The sequence below is a fragment of the Pseudophryne corroboree genome, chromosome 4 (assembly GCF_028390025.1).
Source record: "Pseudophryne corroboree isolate aPseCor3 chromosome 4, aPseCor3.hap2, whole genome shotgun sequence".
Classification (NCBI taxonomy): domain Eukaryota; kingdom Metazoa; phylum Chordata; class Amphibia; order Anura; family Myobatrachidae; genus Pseudophryne; species Pseudophryne corroboree.
Window position 1 is genome coordinate 937,637,997 of NC_086447.1, and position 22,013 is coordinate 937,660,009.

The 22,013-nt window shown below is 47.7% G+C and overlaps 1 protein-coding gene across 4 annotated transcripts in view; it reads right to left on the bottom strand.

The window, feature by feature from the left end:
- The window catches only part of GPATCH2 (G-patch domain containing 2), a 291,695-nt gene that overhangs the window by 257,390 nt on the left and 12,292 nt on the right, over positions 1-22,013 (bottom strand). Inside the window, exon 1 of one of the 4 annotated variants that reach the window (XM_063919114.1) lies at positions 20,207-20,291. The exons of the other annotated variants lie outside the window; for them this stretch is intronic. The gene's annotated coding sequence lies outside the window, so the exon portion shown is untranslated. Of the gene's footprint in view, positions 1-20,206; positions 20,292-22,013 lie in introns of those variants that run through there. 4 annotated transcript variants of the gene reach the window in all.

Genomic DNA, 22,013 nt, shown 5'->3' on the forward strand with positions numbered 1-22,013 from the left:
CGGTGCCTTTTTCTGTTGGGGAGTGACTTGAGGTAGAAAAGTGGATTTCCCGGCCGTAGCCGTGGCCACCAAATCCGATAGACCGACCCCAAATAACTCCTCTACGCATCGCCTGTCCACTGTCGTGTCCATAAAGCTCTTCTGGCCGAAATGGACATAGCACTTACCCGTGATGCAAGTGTGCAGATATCTCTCTGTGCATCACGCATATAAAGAAATGCATCCTTTATTTGTTCTAACGACAGTAAAATATTGTCCCTGTCCAGGGTATCAATATTTTCGATCAGGGACTCTGACCAAACTACCCCAGCACTGCACATCCAGGCAGTCGCAATAGCTGGTCGTAGTATAACACCTGCATGTGTGTATATACCTTTTTGGATATTTTCCATCCTCCTATCTGATGGATCTTTAAGTGCGGCCGTCTCAGGAGAGGGTAACGCCACTTGTTTTGATAAGCGTGTTAGCGCTTTGTCCACCCTAGGAGGTGTTTCCCAGCGCTCCCTAACCTCTGGCGGGAAAGGGTATAAAGCCAATAACTTCTTGGAAATTAGCAGTTTTTTATCGGGGGCACCCCACGCTTCATCACACACGTCATTTAATTCTTCTGATTCGGGAAAAACTACTGGTAGTTTTTTCACACCCCACATAATACCCTGTTTAGTGGTACCTGTAGTATCAGCTAAATGTAACATCTCCTTTATTGCCAAAATCATATAACGTGTGGCCCTACTGGAAAATACGGTTGATTCGTCACCTTCACCACCGGAATCAGTGCCTGTGTCTGGGTCTGTGTCGACCGACTGAGGCAAGGGGCGTTTTACAGCCCCTGACGGTGTTTGAGGCGCCTGGACAGGCACTAATTGAGTGTCCGGCCGCCTCATGTCGGCAAACGACTGCTTAAGCGAGTTGACGCTATCCCGTAATTCCACAAATAAAGGCATCCATTCTGGTGTCGACCCCCTAGGAGGTGACATCCTCATATTTGGCAATTGCTCCGCCTCCACACCAATAACGTCCTCATACATGTCGACACACACGTACCGACACACAGCAGACACACAGGGAATGCTCTATACGAAGACAGGACCCACTAGCCCTTTGGGGAGACAGAGGGAGAGTCTGCCAGCACACACCAAAAAGCGCTATATATGACAGGGATAGCCTTATGATTAAGTGCTCCCTTATAGCTGCTTTTATATAAATATATTGCCATTTATATTGCCCCCCCTCTCTGTTATACCCTGTTTCTGTAGTGCAGTGCAGGGGAGAGACCTGGGAGCCTTCCTGACCAGCGGAGCTGTGACAGAAAATGGCGCCGTGTGCTGAGGAGATAGGCCCCGCCCCTTTTTCGGCGGGCTCGTCTCCCGCTATTTAGTACATTTAGGCAGGGGTAAATATCTCCATATAGCCTCTGGGGCTATATGTGAGGTATTTTTAGCCTTTTTAAAGGTTTTCATTTGCCTCCCAGGGCGCCCCCCCCCAGCGCCCTGCACCCTCAGTGACTGCCGTGTGAAGTGTGCTGAGAGGAAAATGGCGCACAGCTGCAGTGCTGTGCGCTACCTTTAGAAGACTGAGGAGTCTTCTGCCGCCGATTCTGGACCTCTTCTTGCTTCAGCATCTGTGAGGGGGCCGGCGGCGTGGCTCCGGTGACCATCCAGGCTGTACCTGTGATCGTCCCTCTGGAGCTTCATGTCCAGTAGCCAAGAAGCCAATCCATCCTGCACGCAGGTGAGTTCACTTCTTCTCCCCTCTGTCCCTCGTTGCAGTGATCCTGTTGCCAGCAGGAATCACTGTAAAATAAAAAACCTAAGCTAAACTCTCTAAGCAGCTCTTTATGAGAGCCACCTAGAATTGCACCCTTCTCGGCCGGGCACAAAAATCTAACTGGAGTCTGGAGGAGGGTCATGGGGGGAGGAGCCAGTACACACCACCTGACCTGTAAAAGCTTTACTTTTGTGCCCTGTCTCCTGCGGAGCCGCTATTCCCCATGGTCCTTTCAGGAACCCCAGCATCCACTTAGGACGATAGAGAAACCTAACTTAAACTTTTATTCTAAGCAGCTCAGGAGAGCCACCTAGATTGCACCCTTCTCGGCCGGGCACAAAGATCTAACTGAGGCTTGGAGGAGGGTCATAGGGGGAGGAGCCAGTGCACACCACCTGATCCTAAAGCTTTTATTATTGTGCCCTGTCTCCTGCGGAGCCGCTAAACCCCATGGTCCTGACGGAGTCCCCAGCATCCGCTTAGGACGTTAGAGAAAATAAAAAACCTAACATAAGTCTTTTCAGAGAAACTCAGAGCTCCCCTGTAGTGCATCCAGTCTCCTCTGTGCACAGGATCTAACTGAGGTCTGGAGGAGGGGCATAGAGGGAGGAGCCAGTGCACACCCATACTAAAAGTTCTTTATAGTGCCCATGTCTCCTGCGGAGCCCGTCTATACCCCATGGTCCTTACGGAGTCCCCAGCATCCTCTAGGACGTAAGAGAAAACAGAAATAGAGTACAGGTAACACAGAGCACCACACATTCTCATACATAATACAGATAGGATGTAAGTATTGAGGGAGTGATTATTGTACTACTAGGGGCTGGCGGCCATAGATAGAGAGGAGCCTTTACCAGCAGGAGAAGACATGGATAAAGATGGTCGCTGAGTAGGAGAGAGCTGCGAGTGATATGTGTTAAGAAGAGGGCTTAGATAACAAGAGGAAAGAAGGCCCTGCTCTGAAGAGCTAACAATCTAAAGGGGAGGGGCGACAGACAGATGACATGAAGCAGGCGGGAGGTAGCCTGATGGCAGGATGCAAGTAAAGCTGAGATGTTCACGGCATGAGGCAGGGGATGGAGGCGCGGCCTCAGGACTGGGTTATGTATCGGGAGGGTACGCTTTGATAAATATGTGGGTTTTTAGTGCCCGTTTGAAGCTTTGCAAGGTCAGGGAGAGTCTAATGGAGCGGGGGAGCGCGTTCCACTGAAGGGGTGCAGCACGGGCATAGTCTTGAACTCGAGCATGGGAAGCAGTGACCAGGGCAGAGGAGAGGCGACGGTCATTGGTCTAGTGTAGGGGCGGGCGGGAGGGAGTATGAAGGGAGAGGAGGTTGGAGATGTAGGGAGCAGTGGAATTAGAGATGGCCCTGTATGTGAGGGTGAGGAGTGTGAAGAGGATTCTGTAGGGGAGTTGGAGGCAGCGCAGGTATTGGGGAAGGGGAGTGGTAGATGTGGTGCGGCGGGAGAGGAAGATGAGCCTAGCTGGAGCTCAGGACAGATTGGAGGGGAGCGAGGTAGGAGCAGGTGAGGTCAGTGAGGAGAACATTGCAGTAGTCGAGGCGTGAGATGACCGGTGAGAGGATGAGGAGCGTAGCTGCGGAGTTGAGGACAGATTGGAGGGAAGCGAGGTGGGAGCAGGCGAGGCCAGTGAGGAGAACATTGCAGTAGTCGAGGCGTGAGATGACCAGTGAGTGGATGATGAGTGTAGATGCACTCTGGGAGAGACATGGCCTGATGCGAGCAATGCTGCGTAGCTGGAACCGACAGGATTGCGCCAGAGCTTGGATGTACTTGATTAGTACCTGTGCTGAGCCATGGATATACTTAAACCCTGGACTGCTGGGGTGGCTTGAGAACTGCGTTTGGGAACCTCTGGCATAACTCCTCGCCCAGTATTGCCACTGTGTGAGAGATGCAGCAATGTCTGGGATGGACTTCCCAGTATTTATCACCTTGTTTATCAAGAGCAGTGATTGGATGGTGTGAGGGGCGTCCTATCAGGCCTGGTCTACATGCAGGGAGTTATCAGGGGTTTAGTGGTGGACGCTGCGGTGTCTGCTCTTGCGTCTTAAGGGGGAAGCAATAATAGTTTCAGCCTCACCCTGGTGTAAAGTGCACGGCGGGACGTGTAAGCACCGAGATGCCCACTTTCTGGGTCTCTGCACGCTGCAACCTCGCCATCTGTGCACCATTAACACTTTCACCAGCACTATGGCAGGCGCAGTGCGTCTGTCTAACTGCGGCATCTGTGGAAGCGTCTGAACGCAGCCACCATCACTGCCACGTCTGCCCACAACACTCCCATCATATGCAGCAGCACCTACGTAAGGCATGTACCAAAGGGGCAAGTAATAAACCACTCAACTATGTCACCAGCTGCATTGTACGTGGCTCGCGTGCGGCGATTCAGTTTAAGATCCAATACGGAATAACCAGGGCTGGAATGACAGGTAGGGAGGTGGAGACATTCTACGGTCATTTTCAGAACTGTGACATTAAACAATTCTGCATGTACTGCTCATACGCTACAGTATGTATCAAGTGCGGAAACGGATAATGGCAGCCAACTCTGCGTCACCCCCTCACTGTGTCACTCTACTGACAGAATACCCAGCAAAGTCACACTGATGGCCACATATTGTCCATATGAGAACACATCTGCCTGTGGTCTCCAGTCACTTACTACATACACTGCTTTATCATTCCAAGTCTCCCTATCAGATGGGCATATGTATTTACTTCTCTTGGCTACAATAACTATTAAATGCAGAGATCGGGGCAGATCTGTGTCATACAGATGGGTCCATGTTTATCTTGACCTTTAATAGGATTATCTGAGACTGGGCAGTCGGACTTAATTCCCTGCTGAAATTATTTAATCCCCTGCTGTATTGTTCAAACCATGTTGTGCCTAGGTGCAGCAAACTAGCCAAGATAACCGTGGACCCATCTGTACCACATGGTGCCCATCCATCTAGATTACAGACTCGCGTAGTGATACACTGGGTAAAAGGCTTGGGAAACATTACAGGAGAAGATATCCTACATGCAAGGACCAAACCCTGGGTTACAGAGCGCTCAGGCTAGGCTGTGACCGGCGGCACACCCAATGTAAGTGCTTTTATATAAATCCTTCAATGGGGAGAGGCCACAGATCCCCAATCTCTATTGTATATAAGGACACTGACATCCTGGAGGAACACTATCCATGCCTCAGAGGAAATGGGCGACTCCTCATACAAGACACATCCACCTGAATTCATGGTGACGGCTTTATAAGTGTGACTATGCTAAGAGCCACAGCCACCGAGCGCCACATTACCAACACCACGCTTACATCTCCTGCACCGTATTCTCCTGCTACACGTGCATGGACAACCAGCTGCCTCTGCTGGCACACCGGGCACAGATGCCAGGACGCCGCTCAGGCTGAAGGGCCTAGGAAGGCGATACCCAGTCTGGCATTGACGAACCAACGCAGTGATCATGCGCCGCAAGCTACTATCACACTTCATACTGTTTTTATTTACTAAATACACAATCATTAAACATGGATAATATCAGCATATTCTACCCCACTGATTACCCCCTCACACTCCCACCATCGAGATTTAGGGGAAGATTTACTAAGCAGTGATAAGAGTGGAGAAGTGAGCCAGTGGAGAAGTTGCCCATGGCAACCAATCAGCGGCTCTGTATAATCTTATAGTATGCAAATTATAAATGTTACTTCAATGCTGATTGGTTGCCATGGGCAACTTCTCCACTGGCTCACTGCTTAGTACATCTAAGATCGCCCTTAGCCCATTCTGTTCCTGGGCTGTGGAACACACTCCCACGTCCTATTACATTAGCCTCCAAGTGACAAGTGTGCCCTCACACTCAGCCCTTCATACACGCCGGTCAGCCTCCTACCGCCTCTGCTGCTATCTGTACGCCATGCTGTCATTCATGCCACGGTCTTAGAGATGGAACGCGCTGGACTTCCCTTACTGGGCTCCGATTAAGGTAAGATATACCGCCTACTTGTCTCAAGTCTTGATTGCATTGCATTCTTATAGATCTTAGAAATAGAAAAGTTTAAAAAAATTTAAAAAAAACTATCAATTTTATGCTGTCATAAATATATTGTATATATACTTTTATATACTGGGTACTTGATCTTTTTTAGCTAGAATCTCAGTATTTGTTGGGTGACACCACTGGCCGCTCATACCCCCATCCCCCATTTTTCTCACCGTGATTTACCATTACTGCTCACTTGGGGGGATGCTGGGGTCCACTTGATGACCATGGGGTATAGACGGTTCCGCAGGAGCCATGGGCACTCTTAAGACTTTTCAATGGGTGTGAACTGACTCCTCCCTCTATGCCCCTCCTCCACACCTCCGTTATAGGAACTGTGCCCAGGGAGACGGACATTCCAAGGAAAGGATTTACTTTTATACTAACGGTGAGATTCATACCAGTTCACACCTCAACCATGCCGCACAACATGGCATTCAACATAACACACGCCAACAGGCATGAACCAATTACAGCAAACATGCTGAAACTAATATAACACAACTTGCGTAACTGTAATAACAAAACTGAAGGTAAAGTACGCACTGGGACGGGTGCCCAGCATCCTCTACGGACTAGGAGAAAAGGATTTACCGGTAGGTATCAAAATCCTGTTTTCTAATACATCCTATAGGATGCTGGGGTCTACTTCATGACCATGGGGTTTATACCAAAGCTCAAGTATGGGCGGGAGAGTGTGGATGACCCTGCAGCACCGATTAACCAAACTTGAGGTCTTCATCAGCCAAGGTGTCAAACTTGTAGAATTTTGCAATATGTGTTTGACCCCGACCAAGTAGCCGCTCGGCAAAGTTGTAATGCCGAGACCCCCCGGGCAGCCGCCCAGGATGAACCCACCTTCCTAGTGGAATGGGCCTTCACCGACGTCTGTAACGGCAATCCAGCCATAGTTTGAGCGTGCTGAATCGTACCTCTGATCCAACGCGCAATAGTCTGCTTGGAAGCAGGACACCCAATCTTGTTGGGAGCATACAGGACAAACAAAGACTCTGTTTTCCGTATCCGAGCTGTTCTAGCGACATAAATCTTCAAAGCTCTAACCACATCTAAAGACTTTGACTCAGTGAACGTGTCAGTACCCACTGGCACCACAATAGGTTGGTTTATGTGGAAAGATGAAACCACCAGAGGTCTCAACTCTGCCCTATCTTCATGGAAGATCAGGTAAGGGCTCTTGTGAGACAAGGCCCCTAATTCAGACACCCGCCGTGCGGATGCCAACGCCAAAAGCATCACCACTTTCCAAGTGAGAAACTTCAACTCCATTTCTTGTAGAGGCTCAAACCAACCCGATTGAAGGAACTGCAACACCACGTTAAGGTCCCACGGTGGCACTGGAGGCACAAATGGAGGCTGAATGTGCAGAACCCCTTTCACGAAGGTCTGAACCTCTGGAAGAGAGGCCAATTGTTTTTGGAAGAACACTGACAAGGCCGAAATCTGGACCTTGACTGACCTCAATCGGAGTCCCACCTCCACACCAGCCTGCAGAAAATGTCCCAACTGAAACTCTTCCGTAGGAGCCTTCTTGGATTCACACCAAGACACATTTTCTCCAAATACGGTGGTAATGTTTCGACGTTACTCCTTTCCTGGCCTGAATAAGGGTGGGGATGACTTCCTTGGGAATACCCTTTTGGGCTAGGATCCGGCGCTCAACAGCCATGCCGTCAAACATAGCCGTGGTAAGTCTTGATACATGCACGGCCCCTGCTGCAGCAGGTCCTCACGAAGAGGAATAGGCTGAGGATCTTCTATGAGCAACTCCTGAAGATCTGGGTACCAAGCCCTCCTTGGCCAGTCTGGGGCAAGGAAGATTGCTCGAACCCTTGTTCTTCTTATGATCCTGAGAACTTTTGGGATCAGCGAAAGTGGAGTGAAAACATACACTGACCGGAATACCCACTGGGTCACTAGCGCATCCACACTGCTATTGCTTGAGGGTCTCTCGACCTGGAACAATATTTCTGAAGCTTCTTGTTGAGACGAGATGCCATCATGTCTACTTGAGGAACTCCCCAAAGACTTGTCACCTCTGCGAAGACTTATTGGTGGAGGCCCCATTCTCCTGGATGAAGATCGTGTCTGCTGAAGAAGTCTGCTTCCCAGCTGTCTACTCCCGGAATGAAAATTGCCGACAGAGCCTTTACATGTCTTTCTGCCCAGAGGAGGATCTTCGTCACCTCTGACATTGTCGCTCTGCTTTTCGTTCCGCCCTGCCTGTTTATTCTGACTGGATCTGCACGGGATGATCTTGAAGAAGATGTACCGCTTGTTGAAGGCCGATGTAAATGGCTCTCAATTCCAGCACGTTTACGTGAAGGCAGGCTTCCTGACTTGACCATTTTCCTTGGAAGCTTTCCCCCTGAGTGACAGCTCCCCAGCATCGGAGACTTGCATCCGTGGTTACCAGGACCCAGTCCTGAATCCCGAACCTGCGTCCCTCTAATAGGTGAGAACTGTGTAGCCACCACAGTAGCGAAATCCTGGTTTTTGACGACAGGATTATCTTCCGGTGCATGTGTAGGTGGGATCCCGACCACTTGTCCAACAGGTCCCACTGGAATACTCTGGCATGGAACATGCCAAACTGTATGGCGTCGTAGGAAGCCACCATCTTCCCCAACAACCGAATGCACTGATGGATCGACACACTCGATGGTTTCAATATCTGTTTTACCATTTTGTGGATTTCCAGAGCCTTTTCCACCGGAAGAAATACTCTCTGAACTTCTGTGACCAGAATCATCCAGAGAAAAGACAATCTTGTCGTCGGTTCCAACTGTGACTTTGGATAATTTATGATCCAACCGTGTTATTGGAGTATTGACAGGGAGAGAGTGATTTTTGTAACAACTGCTCCCTGGATCTCGCCTTTATCAGGAGATCGTCTAGATAAGGAATTATAATGACTCCAGGAGAACCATCATCTCCGCCATCACCTTGGTGAATACCCTCGGTGACGTGGAGAGTCCGAAAGGCAACGTCTGCAACTGGTAATGGCAATCCTGAACAGCGAATCTCAGATAAGCCTGGTGAGGAGGGTAAATGGGAACATGCAGGTAAGCATCTTTTATGTCTACAGACACCATGTAGTCCCCCTCCTCCAGACTGGAAATCACTGCCCTCAGTGATTCCATTTTGAACTTGAATCGTTTCAAGTAGAGATTCAGATTTTTTAGGTTTAGGATCGGTCTGACCGAGCTGTCCGGCTTCGGAACTACAAAAAGGCTTGAATAAATCCCCTCCCCTTGTTGTGACAAAGGTACCAGGACTATGACTTGATCCTGACATAATTTTTGGATTGCCGCTGCTACTGCTTCCCTTTCTGGAAGAGAAGCTGGCAAGGTCGGCATGAGGGAACGTCTTGAAACTCCAGCTTGTATCCATAGGACACTATCTGCAACACCCAGGGATCCAGGCCAGACAGAATTTAACCTTGGCTGAACAGTTTGAGACGTGCCCCCACCCGAGCGGCCTCCCGCAAAGGAGCCCCAGCGTCATGCTGAAGATTTGGCAGAAGTAGGGGTAGACTTCTGTTCCTGGGAACCTGAATCCGCTGTGGACTTCTTTCCCTTTCCCCTACCTGCAAAGAAGGGGGAACCTCTCGCTTTTTTGTATTTATTGGGCCGAAAGGACTGCATGTGCGGGTGATATTTCTTTTTTGCCGGTGCAGTCGCAGAGGGCAAAAATGTCGACTTACCTGCGGTAGCCGCCGAGACTAACGCATACAGTCCATCGCCAAATAAGGCCTTACCTTTATATGGGAGAGCCTCCATATTTTTGGAATCTGCATCCGTGTTCCACTGGCGAATCCACAACGCCCGCCAAGCCGATACTGCCACGGTAGCGGCTTGTGAACTCAAGAATCAAATATCTTTCATTGCTTCTAGCATGTATGCGGCAGCGTCTTTGATATTCCCTAACTTAAGGAGTATCTCATCTTTATCATACGTGTCAATTTCTGATGACACGTTATCTGACCATTTTTCAATAGCGCGACTCACCCACGCGCAAGCAATTGTGGGCCTGAGCAGCGTACCATTGCATAAATGGATTTTAATGTAGTCTCCATTTTGCGGTCTGCTGGCTCCTTTAGTGAAGCCGTGCCAGGTGCATGGTGAATTACCTTCTTTGTCAACCTGGACAGTGCACTGTCTAACACAGGGGGTGACTGCCATTTTTTCCTGTCCTCCACCGGGAAAGGATAAGCTATCTGAATTCTCTTGGGAATACGAAATTTCTTTTTGGGATTCACCCACATCCCTTCAAAGAGTGTATTAAACTTGTGGGAAGGAGGGAAAGTGTCTTTATAGAAATAAGCCTTCTCCTGAGGTACAGGGGTGGCTTCCGTGACTTCCAGAACTTCCCTTATAGCCACAATCATATATTGTATATTTTTTTCCAATTTATGATCTATTTCTCTGGAGTCACTATTGTCGACATAAGAATCAGTGTCGGTATTAGTATTCACAATATTCGCAAAATGGTCTCTTATGTGACCCAGAAGGGTCGCCTGCGGATGGAAGAACAGAGCCCTGAAAAATCACATCCTCCACAGATTTTCTCCAGCATTCTGCATGAGATTCAGACTTATCTAATCTCCTATTGATATGATACATACTATCACGTATTTCTTTCACCCATGCAGGCTCTTGGTGTGCCGGCAGCGCCACCACATTACAACTCTGTGTCCCTAAAATGCCTTCCTCCGGGGAGGAACTCCCTGCCTCAGACATGTCTTACACACGTGTACAACACACACACAGACACACTGGGATTTATAGGGGACAGACCCACAGTGAAATTTGTCAGAGGGACACAGTTTAGGAGCAGCCAGTTCACAACCCAGCGCCAAAGAAAAAATCCCCGTGCAGCGTACTTTGTACACAGACACAAAATCCCTGTGTCGCGTGCTCCGTACACAGAAACCTTTAAGCGCTAATATGTTGTGCACAATATGTATTAGCACCCAGGCCCCCCCTTTGTTCACACTGACACTTGTTTAGAAGTGGAGGAGGACCAGCTTCTTCTCTGCAGTCTGTGAATGAGAGAAAATGGCGCTGAACAGTGTGCTGGCTGCCTGAGGAGGAAGCTCCGCCCCCGCAATGGTGCGTTTCTCCTCAGAGATTTTTCATATAATATTTATACTGGCTGGGTAGGGCTGTGCCATGGCATCTTATGCCCCCTTTTATCCAGTATACGAGGTTATTTGCTGCCCAGGGCGCCCTGCAGTGCCTGTGTATGTGTGGGCAGCAATGGCGTGCTGCGCTAGCCGCGCGGTACCTCAGCCGTCACTTTGCTTGATTGAAGATCTGTCTTCATACACTCTGGCTCTGTGAGGGGGGTGACGGCGTGCTGTGGGAGTGAGCATCTAGGCACGGCTAGCGTTCAGTACCCTTCAGGAGCTAATGGTGTCCTGTCAGCCAGAAGCAGAGCCATGAAACTCTTCAGGAAGTTGGTTCCTACTTCTGCCCCCTCAGTCCCTCGAAGCAGGGAGACTGTTGCCAGCAGATCTCCCTGAAAATAAAAAACCTAACATAAAAGTCTTTTCAGAGAAACTCAGTAGAGCTCCCCTGGAGTGCATCCAGTCTGCCTGGGCACATTTCTAAAACTGAGGTCTGGAGGAGAGGCATAGAGGGAGGAGCCAGTTCACACCCATTGAAAAGTCTTAAGAGTGCCCATGGCTCCTGCGGAACCATCTATACCCCATGGTCATGAAGTGGACCCCAGCATCCTCTAGGAAGTATGAGAAAAAATAAATATATATATATATATATATATATATATATATATATATATATATATATTTTATACACACACACATAAATAAATGTATGTACGGTATGGAATACCAGCATCGGGATGCCGGCGGTCAGAATCCCGACAAGGAAAGGTACACTTACCTTTCCCACATAGCCCCCTAACCCTCCCTCCCAGCAGCCTAACCCTAACCCTCTGTGGTGGCACCTAATCCTAACCTGCTCTCCCTGTAGCCTAAACCTAACCTCCGTGGCAGCAGCCTAACCCTCCCACCCCCGCAGCCTAAACCAATACATAATCACATTAAAACCGCCTGGCCAATATTGTGTAGGTCCCCCTCGTGCCGCCAAAAACAGCTCTGACCAGAGAGTCATGGACTCCACACGACCCCTGAGGGTCTCCTGTGGTATCTGGCACCAAAACGTTCATAGCAGATCCTGTAAGTCCTATAAAGGTGAGAGGTGCGGCCGCCATGGCTTGGACTTGTTATTCCAGCACATCCCACTGACACTCGGTCAAACTGAGATCTGGGGAATTCAGAGGCCAGGTTTCCACCTTCATCTCTTTCTCACGTTCCTCAAACCATTCCTGAGCAATGTCCGCGGTGTGACCAGAAGCATTATCCTGCGGACAGAGCCACGGCTGTCAGGGAATAGCACTGCTATGAAGGGGTGCACTCTGTCTGCAACAACGTTAGATAGGTGGTACGTGTCATGAATGCTAGGACCCAGACAAGTCATCGGCCGCAGCGACTACAGCTTAGCGTCCAGCACTGAGCCAGGCCCATCGCGTCACCAGAGCTACGCATATACGCCCGAGCTATGGAACCAGCTGCTAGTAATACATCTGATATGAATTGTCAATAACAGTGTAATAAAAAGCCACGTGAGGGCCATATAAACCTGACACGTGCAATAATGAAACTCTGGACTTACAGACTGGTGAGCTCAGGAAAACCCTTTCCACCATGGAGGAACTCTAACAGCTTCCTGAACACAAACTGAACAGAAGGCCACCTCTGTATTACACTGTGACATGTAAGCACACAGAGGACAGATTACAGAGCAACACTTCTACAACAAGAATGGTATATAAATGGTAATTATATGCTAGGTCAGTACTGGGCAACAGGAGAACCAAGAGGTGCATGCAGCCCCCCCAAACCTTCAACTGCGGCCCCCAGCTTCTTCTTACTATACTGTCATTTGCATCCTAAAGCTGCCGATAGATCGATCGTAAAGCCAGCAACATATCGGCTTGTCTATCGCCTCCTGTATACGATGTCGTTCACAGACACGCACATATTATATACATATATATATATATATATATATATATATATATATATATATATATATATATATATATATATATATATAAGATTTTACTTACCGATAAATCTATTTCTCATAGTCCGTAGTGGATGCTGGGGACTCCGTCAGGACCATGGGGAATAGCGGCTCCGCAGGAGACAGGGCACAAAAGCAAGCTTTTAGGATCACATGGTGTGTACTGGCTCCTCCCCCTATGACCCTCCTCCAAGCCTCAGTTAGGTACTGTGCCCGGACGAGCGTACACAATAAGGAAGGATCTTGAATCCCGGGTAAGACTCATACCAGCCACACCAATCACACCGTACAACTTGTGATTTGAACCCAGTTAACAGTATGATAACAATGAAGTAGCCTCTAAAAAAGATGGCTCACAACAATAATAACCCGATTTTTTTGTAACAATAACTATGTACAAGTAATGCAGACAATCCGCACTTGGGATGGGCGCCCAGCATCCACTACGGACTATGAGAAATAGATTTATCGGTAAGTAAAATCTTATTTTATCTAACGTCCTAGTGGATGCTGGGGACTCCGTCAGGACCATGGGGATTATACCAAAGCTCCCAAACGGGCGGGAGAGTGCGGATGACTCTGCAGCACCGAATGAGAGAACTCCAGGTCCTCCTCAGCCAGGGTATCAAATTTGTAGAATTTAGCAAACGTGTTTTGCCCCTGACCAAGTAGCTGCTCGGCAAAGTTGTAAAGCCGAGACCCCTCGGGCAGCCGCCCAAGATGAGCCCACCTTCCTTGTGGAATGGGCATTTACAGATTTTGGCTGTGGCAGGCCTGCCACAGAATGTGCAAGCTGAATTGTACTACAAATCCAACGAGCAATAGTCTGCTTAGAAGCAGGAGCACCCAGCTTTTTGGGTGCCTACAATATAAACAGCAAGTCAGACTTTCTGACTCCAGCCGTCCTGGAATTATATATATATATATATATATATAGAAGAAAAAGGTTTCTCTTGGGAGCTAGATCACATCAGAGTTCACTTTGAAATACATTTATTTTAAAAGTTAACATTGAATGTTATAACAATACATAAGAATCCAATAAAACATGTAATTGACTTTATACCATAGATGGAGAATACAAACTAATTGTCTATTGACATAAGTGATAGTTATTTCTACCAATGTGTTCAGAAGTACGTTCAACTTCACAATTGCGCGAATACCCAACGCGTTTCGTCCACACGGGACTTCATCAGGGGTCGTGAGCGGTGTAGTCAAGAGTTTGTGAATCTCTGAGTCCCAACCAGCTTTTTGCCGTGGGTATGAAGGATTTTATAGTATTCGTATTTACCATATATAATAAGCTAGCTGTGAATAGGATTCCTGAGATAGCACTAAGGGAAATGCGTATATAGACTCATTCTTATTCAAATTAAGAACTGTTCTTAACACATCCCAAAGGTTACTGTCACAGCAATTGCATTATTTTATATATTGACGAATTATATATGGTAAATACGAATACTATAAAATCCTTCATACCCACGGCAAAAAGCTGGTTGGGACTCAGAGATTCACAAACTCTTGACTACACCGCTCACGACCCCTGATGAAGTCCCGTGTGGACGAAACGCGTTGGGTATTCGCGCAATTGTGAAGTTGAACGTACTTCTGAACACATTGGTAGAAATAACTATCACTTATGTCAATAGACAATTAGTTTGTATTCTCTATCTATGGTATAAAGTCAATTACATGTTTTATTGGATTCTTATGTATTGTTATAACATTCAATGTTAACTTTTAAAATAAATGTATTTCAAAGTGAACTCTGATGTGATCTAGCTCCCAAGAGAAACCTTTTTCTTCTGTACCTTTAACTTAATGCCCTAGCTGACAGTGGGCATTTCTCAGTGGTGAGCTATAAAATAACTAGCGCATAAATAAGGGTCCTTTAAATTTGTTTTTTGATATATATATATATATATATATATATATATATATATTTTCAGGGCCCTGACAACGTCTAGCAACTTGGAGTCCTCCAAGTCCCTAGTAGCCGCAGGCACCACAATAGGTTGTTTCAGGTGAAACGCTGACACCACCTTAGGAAGAAACTGGGGACGAGTCCGCAGTTCTGCCCTGTCCGAATGGAAAATCAAATATGGGCTTTTGTAAGACAAAGCCGCCAATTTTGACAATCGCCTGGCCGAGGCCAGGGCCAACAGCATGGTCACTTTCCATGTGAGATATTTCAAATCCACAGATTTGAGTGGTTCAAACCAATATGATTTGAGGAATCCCAACACTACGTTGAGATCCCACGGTGCCACTGGAGGCACACAAGGGCTGTATATGCAATACTCCCTTGACAAACGTCTGGACTTCAGGAACTGAAGCCAATTCTTTCTGGAAGAAAATCTATAGGGCCGAAACTTTAACCTTAAAGGACCCCAATTTGAGGCTCATAGACACTCCTGTTTGCAGGAAGTGCAGAAATCGACCTAGTTGAAATTTTTTTCGTGGGGCCCTCCTGGCCTCACCCACGCAACATATTTTTACCACATGTGGTGATAACGTTGTGCGGTCACCTCCTTCCTGGCTTTGACCAGGGTAGGTATGACCTCTTCCGGAATGCCTTTTCCCTTAGGATCCGGCGTTCAAACCGCCATGCCGTCAAACGCAGTCGCGGTAAGTCTTGGAACAGACAAGGTCCCTGCTGGAGCAGGTCCTTTCTTAAAGGCCGATGCCACGGTTCCTCTTGGAACAGACATAGTACTTGCTGAAAGCAAATCCCTTCTTAGCTCCCAAGGCCATTAGTCCTCTGTGAGCATCTCTTGAAGTTCCGGTTACCAAGTCCCTCTTGGCCAATCCGGAGCCACGAGTATAGTTCTTACTCCTCTATGTCTTATAATTCTCAATACCTTGGTTATGAGAAGCAGAGAAGGGAACACATACACCGACTGTTACACCCACGGTGTTACCAGGACGTCCACAGCTATCGCCTGAAGGTCTCGTGACCTGGCGCAATACCTGTCCCATTTTTTTGTTCGGGCGGGACGCCATCATGTCCACCTTTGGTCTTTCCCAACGGTTCACAATCATGCGGAAAACTTCCCGATGAAGTTCCCACTCTCCCGGGTGGAGGTCGTGCCTGCTGAGGAAGTCTGCTTCCCAGTCGTCCACTCCCGGAATGAACACTGCTGACAGTGCTATCACATGATTTTCCGCCTAGCGAAAAATCCTTGCAGTTTTGCCACTGCCCTCCTGCTTCTTGTGCCGCCCTTTCTGTTTACGTGGGCGACTGCCGTGATGTTATCCCACTGGATCAATACCGGCTGACCTTGAAGCAGAGGTCTTGCTAAGCTTAGAGCATTATAAATTTGCTCTTAGCTCCAGTATATTTATGTGGAGAGAATTCTCCAGACTTGATCACACTCCTTGTGTGACTGCTCCCCAGCCTCTCAGGCTGGCCTCCGTGGTCACGAGCATCCAATCCTGAATGCCGAATCTGCGGCCCTCTAGAAGATGAGCACTCTGTAATCACCATAGGAGAGACACCCTTGTCCTTGGATATAGGGTTATCCGCTGATGCATCTGAAGATGCGATCCGGACCATTTGTCCAGCAGATCCCACTGAAGAGTTCTTGCGTGAAATCTGCCGAATGGAAGCGCTTCGTAATAAGCCACCATTTTTACCAGGACTCTTGTGCAATGATGCACTGACACTTTTCCTGGTTTTAGGAGGATCCCGATTAGCTCGGATAACTCCCTGGCTTTCTCCTCTGGGAGAAACACCTTTTCCTGGACTGTGTCCAGAATCATCCCTAGGACCAGCAGACGTGTCGTCGGAACAACTGCGGTTTTGGAATATTTAGAATCCACCCGTGCTGTCGTAGAACTACTTGAGATAGTGCTACTCCGACCTCCAACTGTTCTCTGGACCTTGTTCTTATCAGGAGGTCGTCCATTTTCTTTGAAGACGAATCCTCCTTTCGGTCATTACCTTGGTAAGGACCCGGGGTGCCTTGGACAATCCAACGGCATCGTCTTGAAACTGATAGTGACAGTTCTGTACCACGAACCTAAGGTACCCTTGGTGAGAAAAGGCAAATTTTGGGACATGGAGGTAAGCATCCCTGATGTCCCGGGACACCATATAGTCCCCTTGTTCTTTGCTATCACTGCTCTGAGTGACTCCATCTGGATTTGAACCCTTGTAAGTGTTCAAATTTTTCAGATTTAGAATAGGTCTCACCTAGCCTTCAGTACCACCATATAGTGTGGAGTAATACCCCTTTCCTTGTTGTCGGAGGGGTAAATTTATTATCACCTGCTGGGAATACAGCTTGTGAATTGTTTTCAATACTGCCTCCCTGTCGGAGGGAGACATTGGTACAGCAGACTACAGGAACCTGCGAGGGGGGAAACCTCTCGACATTCCAATCTGTACCCCTTGGATACTACTTGTAGGATCCAGGGGTCCTGTACGGTCCCAGCGTCATGCTGAGAACTTGGTAGAAGCGGTGGAGGGCTTCTGTTCCTGGGAATGGGCTGCCTGCTGCAGTCTTCTTCCCTTTCCTCTATCCCTGGGCAGATATGACTCTTATAGGGACGAAAGGACTGAGGCTGAAAAGACGGTGTCTTTTTCTGCAGAGATGTGACTTAGGGTAAAAAACGGTGGATTTTCCAGCAGTTGCCCTGGCCACCAGGTCCCATGGACCGACCCCAAATAACTCCTCCCCTTTATACGGCAATACATCTTTGTGCCGTTTGGAATCTGCATCACCTGACCACTGTCGTGTCCATAAACATCTTCTTGCAGATATGGACATCGCATTTACTCTTGATGCCAGAGTGCAAATATCCCTCTGCGCATCTCGCATATATAGAAATGCATCCTTTAAATGCTCTATAGTCAATAAAATACTGTCCCTGTCAAAGGTATCAATATTTTTAGTCAGGGAATCCGACCAAGCCACCTCAGCTCTGCACATCCAGGCTGAGGCGATCGCTGGTCGCAGTATAACACCAGCATGTGTGTGTATACTTTTTAGGATATTTTTCAGCCTCCTATCAGCTGGCTCCTTAAGTACGGCCCTATCCGTAGATGGTACCGCTACTTGTTCTGATAAGCGTGTGAGCGCCTTATCCACCCTGAGGGGTGTTTCCCACCGCGCCTTAACTTCTGGCGGGAAAGGGTATACCGCCAATAATTTTCTATCGGGGGAAACCCACGCATCATCACACACTTCATTTAATTTATCTGATTCAGGAAAAACTACAGGTAGTTTTTTCACCTCACACATAATACCCTTTTTTGTGGTACTTGGAGTATCAGAAATATGTAACACCTCCTTCATTGCCCTTAACGTGTGGCCCTAAAAGAAAATACGTTTGTTTCTTCACCGTCGACACTGAAATCAGTGTCCGTGTCTGGGTCTGTGTCGACCGACTGAGGTAAATGGGCATTTTACAGCCCCTGACGGTGTTTGAGACGCCTGGACAGATACTAATTTGTTCGCCGGCCCTCTCATGTCGTCAACCGGCTTGCAGCGTGTTGACATTGTCACGTAATTTCCATAAATAAGCCATCCATTCCGGTGTCGACTCCCTAGAGAGTGACATCACCATTACAGGCAATTTTGCTCCGCCTCCTCACCAATATTTTCCTCATACATGTCGACACACACGTACCGACATACAGCACACACATAGGGAATGCTCTGATAGAGGACAGGACCCACTAGCCCTTTGGGGAGACAGAGGGAGAGTTTGCCAGCACACACCAAAACGCTATAATTATCCAGGGACAACCTTTATATAAGTGTTCCTCCCTTATAGCATTTTAATATATATACATATCGCCAAATCAGTGCCCCCCCTCTCTGTTTTAACCCTGTTTCTGTAGTGCAGTGCAGGGGAGAGCATGGGAGCCTTCCCACCAGCCTTTCTGTGAGGGAAAAATGGCGCTGTGTGCTGAGAATAGGCCCCGCCCCCTTTTCGGCGGGCTTCTTCTCCGGAGTTTTAGATATCTGGCAGGGGTTAAATACATCCATATAGCCTCAAGGGCTATATGTGATGTATTTTTCGCCATACAGGTATTATACATTGCTGCCCAGGGCGCCCCCCCCCAGCGCCCTGCACCCTCAGTGACCGCTGTGTGAAGTGTGCTGACAACAATGGCGCACAGCTGCAGTGCTGTGCGCTACCTGATGAAGACAGAGTCTTCTGCCGCCTGGTTCCGGACCTCTTCATCTTCAGCGTCTGCAAGGGGGGTCGGCGGCGCGGCTCCGGGACGAACCCCAGGGCGAGCCCTGTGTTCCGACTCCCTCTGGAGCTATGTCCAGTAGCCTAAGAATCCAATCCATCCTGCACGCAGGTGAGTTGAAAATCTCTCCCCTAAGTCCCTCGATGCAGTGAGCCTGTTGCCAGCAGGACTCACTGAAAATAAAGAACCTAAAAACTTTTTCTAAGTAACTCTTTAAGAGAGCCACCTAGATTGCACCCTTCTCGGCCGGGCACAAAAACCTAACTGAGGCTTGGAGGAGGGTCATAGGGGGAGGAGCCAGTACACACCATGTGATCCTAAAAGCTTGCTTTTGTGCCCTGTCTCCTGCGGAGCCGCTATTCCCCATGGTCCTGACGGAGTCCCCAGCATCCACTAGGACGTTAGAGAAATATATATATATATATACACATACATACATACACATATATATATATATATATATATATATATATACACATACATACACATATATACACAGGAGATCCATCAACTGACCTATATGCTGGCCACAAGTACCGCTGACAAGGTCACTACCGGTTCCCGTGGCCAGGCTGGCGGATTGGTGTGTATTGACAATTGTTTTGTACTTACCAAATCTTTGGATTTAAGGTGGCCGGCCGGCAAATTGTTAAGGTGTGTAACAAGCCTAACACTTACGTAATATACCCGCTCATATATCACTACAGGTAGCATTTCATTCTTCGAGTAAATGTATTGTTACAATGTATTGCGGAGACTAAAGGCCCCTAAACATCTCAATTTCCCTGATTCATCAGCAGGCCAACGATGACCCACGATCAGTACAGGAAACTAAATACGTTAGGAATTCCAGATTTACTGATCGGGATTGGGGAATCAGGATTATTACACATGTTTAATATTACAGATTCCCCAATGCGACTGCCGGAATTAGTCCCAATATATCTGTGATGAATGGAGGCCATAATGGTAATGTGGGGGTTCCAGGTAGCCCCTGAGGGGTCTCCAGTTGCCCATTACTGTACCATAGCAGCAGAATAAAGTCTTCCCAGATGTGTAGAGAGCCAGCAGTATGCAGCACAGAGAGGGAGCCAGGAGCAGAGGATACCGCCTGCTACAACATTTATCCCAGCTACCACCAGTAAACTGTCGCACAAACAGCCGTGACCTCCGCCCAGCTCTGAGGGACAGCCGCCAATGAGAACAAGGGCCTATCAGCACAGCCAGCAGATGCACTGGGGGTATATCTAAGAGCAAGAGAGAGCATTGACCAATTCCTGTGCCGATATAGGAGTGTGTCTGGACAGCAGAGGATGCGTAGGGAAATTTGGGGGGGGGTGTTACTGCAGCCACTTGCATTGCACAATAAAAGTCATTATATACCTGATCTCACATTAAGATTTGGCGCAGCCAGTCTCTTCGCGCAGATGTTGGCAGGCGGTGCCGGCACTCTGGTGCGACAATGGGGCACTGTAAGAATAGTCACCATAATAATTTTCTACCTTACAATACAAGACGCACCGCACAGTAACCGGCCCTCCTTTATATCACCTGGCCGCCATGTCTACACTCCTTCCACTCAAAGCTTTCTTATATGGGGCAGCCCGCAGATAAATTACTTTATACAACAAAAATAAAATGAATACAGGATAATCTCTAAGACTAGACGCGATGACGCTTCATCCCCTACTAGGCTGCAATGCCGCTGTATGCAGATATCCGCTGTTCCCTACAGATAACCGGATTCTTCCTCCATTTATTAATAATGCTAATTTAATTTCATGCTTGAGATCTGAGGTGAGAGGGAAAGATCAGTGAGTCACATTAACTTAATTGAGCTGTGTAGGAATCTGAACACAAATCCACCGTGTGTAAACCCTGACTGACCTGGAGGACCAAATAACATTATCATTCACCTTCAGCGGAGGCTCCGATTCCTCTCCTGTATAATGGAAAAGACATTCATGCTACAGGGAAGTAAGAACTGCATGGAAACATTACAGTACAGCGACGATGTCTGGTATATAATAACGCACCACTCCTATTACAGTGCGGCGATGTCTGGTATATAATAACGCATCACTCCTATTACAGTACAGCGACGATGTCTGGTATATAATAACGCACCACTCCTATTACAGTACAGCGACGATGTCTGGTATATAATAACGCACCACTCCTATTACAGTACAGCGACGATGTCTGGTATATAATAACGCATCACTCCTATTACAGTACAGCGACGATGTCTGGTATATAATAACGCACCACTCCTATTACAGTGCGGCGATGTCTGGTATATAATAACGCATCACTCCTATTACAGTACAGCGACGATGTCTGGTATATAATAACGCATCACTCCTATTACAGTGCGGCGATGTCTGGTATATAATAACGCATCACTCCTATTACAGTACAGCGACAATGACTGGTATATAATAACGCATCACTCCTATTACAGTACAGCGACACCTGGTATATAATAACGCATCACTCCTATTACAGTACAGCGACACCTGGTATATAATAACGCATCACTCCTATTACAGTACAGCGACGATGTCTGGTATATAATAACGCATCACTCCTATTACAGTACAGCGACACCTGGTATATAATAACACATCACTCCTATTACAGTACAGCGACGATGTCTGGTATATAATAACGCATCACTCCTATTACAGTGCAGCGATGTCTGGTATATAATAACGCATCACTCCTATTACAGTACGGCGACGCCTGGTATATAATAACGCATCACTCCTATTACAGTACTGCGACACCTGGTATATAATAACACATCACTCCTATTACAGTACAGCGATG